This window comes from Rhincodon typus, chromosome 27 (assembly GCF_021869965.1).
Source record: "Rhincodon typus isolate 14 chromosome 27, sRhiTyp1.1, whole genome shotgun sequence".
NCBI classification, from domain to species: domain Eukaryota; kingdom Metazoa; phylum Chordata; class Chondrichthyes; order Orectolobiformes; family Rhincodontidae; genus Rhincodon; species Rhincodon typus.
Window position 1 is genome coordinate 15,688,402 of NC_063358.1, and position 2,299 is coordinate 15,690,700.

Sequence of the window (2,299 nt, forward strand, 5' to 3'; positions counted from 1 at the left end):
ACTGTGGTAAAAATAAATAAAAGCAGTTTTGGACCTCTGTGCTTTTCTTGGCCTCCTCAAAATCAATAATTTATCCACTAAAAGGGCCCCTTAAAATGTGAGGGGCCAAGTTTGAACCCCTGGAGAGGGGAACAGCAGCTGGGGACATATGGGAGACTTCATGCTCCGACCCAATGCCATATTCACCCTCGAAGTTCACTTTCCAGATAATTGCATTAGATATTGGCTAGGACAGAATTGTCTCAGGATGCCAAAGGGGCCTAATGTCCTATCATGTATCTGGGTATAATGTAATTACTTCAAGAACACACCTCTGATACATTGAAGAGCAGAGTCTATTGTTTAAATGAATGGCAGAGACACTGAATTACTATGTGTTCAGGTGAATCTCCAGCTGATATAGGATGATGCCATATTTAGGTGGATACAGGTGAATAAGGAGTTAAAATGCCAGCGTTACACACCAATTTTTTTGTCAGTCTGCCATATTTCTTTTCAGGTAACGATTGAGCTGTGCTGGAAGATGGAAATGCAAACATCTTCCTTCAAACATCCTGTACAGAAATCACTTTGACCCTGGCTCTTTGCTGTTGGGGAATGGAGAGTGGAGTTTAAGAGAGATTGATGATATGCATAAACCACGGGCTTTTGTGAGTTGTCTGTCTGCAATATTGGTACAATTTTAAGAAATTCTATAAACTGTCAGGATGACAAAGATTACTAGGGATAGCTTTGACACCTCTTTTCAAAGCATTTAATTTCAATCAGGATTGACTTTGTTCACTGTGACACATAAAGTCATATATGCCATGGCTGACTGAGCTTCACTAGTTTTGTGCATTAAGCTCTGGTTTGTCATTCTAATTGACTGCTTGGTCCTGGACCTGCTTCAGCTTGTTATCACGCTTTGTGAATACAAGTTCTTTACTTTCTACCTTCTTTGGTTTCCTGTACTGCTCGCATTGTTGAGGCATTGTTGGTCTCTGTTGTTATCCTTTCATTTATTCTTTCATGGATTCTGTGCATCTCTGGCAAAGTCAACATTTGTTGCCCATCCTTAATTGTGATTAAGGTCAGAACCACAGTATTGTCACATAGTAAAAGTGAGGCAAAGATCTTTGTGCAGTGAAATTGTAAATATATTTATACAATATACGAAGGAACTCCACACTCCCACACCAGTTCTCTTGTTCCGTGTTATTGATGTTAATATTTGATGATCTGCTTTCTCTGTCAATTCCAGATTTATATATAGTGTCTTGAAAGTCTACAGAACAAGAGTATTTTTTCATATAGAAACTCTGACCACAGATTCTTCAAAGATGTGTGTTGTATATTTTTTTTCTATTTCATTATTAGAAAGTGAAAATACCCTAGAAGTGAGTTGTATAGATTTTACAACCCAGAACAGACCATTCAGCCCAAAAGGTCTATGCTGTTTCACACAGTCTTCCCATGATACTTCCTTTCCTTATTAGCATTTCCTTCTATTCCATTTTATCATGTATTTATTTAGCTCATCCTTGAATGCATCTGATACTCTTCTCAATTACTCCTTGCAATAGCAAGTTCCACATTCTTATCACCTCTTGGGTAAAAAAAAATTGCTCATGAATTCTTGTTTGAGTTGTTATAGTGACTATCCCGCATTTATCCTCTCTAGTTTTGGACTCCCCCTAGAGTGAAATCAACTTTTCCAATTGTAAACGATCAGAATTAGAAAGACCTCTCCTAGGTTATCCCTCAATGCTCTCTTCTCCAAAATTTAACATTGGTAGCCCAGTCAACTCAGGGAGTAGATTGTGCATTCAAATTTCCCTCCAAGATTGAACCCATAATCCAGACTGATATTACCATCCAGCACTAAAGGAATATTATTTTGTCTAGATTTGAAAAACTATGTTCAGATACATTCAGCCTATTTGACTGGGTGTGCAAGATTTCTCATGATATCTAAATGTAACTCTGGCCAGTTTTCCTGCCTCTAATGTAGTTAAACTGCTTTTTAACCCATTTTATATTTGTGGAATCTTGCTGTATACAAATTGGTTACTACATTTAGCTACTCAATAGCAGTCACTGCCCTTTAAAATAGTACAATGTGTGCATTGTGCGTAGAGGTTTATTTCAAGATGTGGCACATTGTTCTATACTCGCACAGATGACAATGGAAGCCAAGGTCTGTATTTGACTTCCAAAGTTAGTCCACCAAATGACCCTTCAGAAGATCGATAATGGTACCTGAGAGCTAAAGGGATACATCAGGAATCTAAGTCACATATTTCCATTCAGGGCTCAA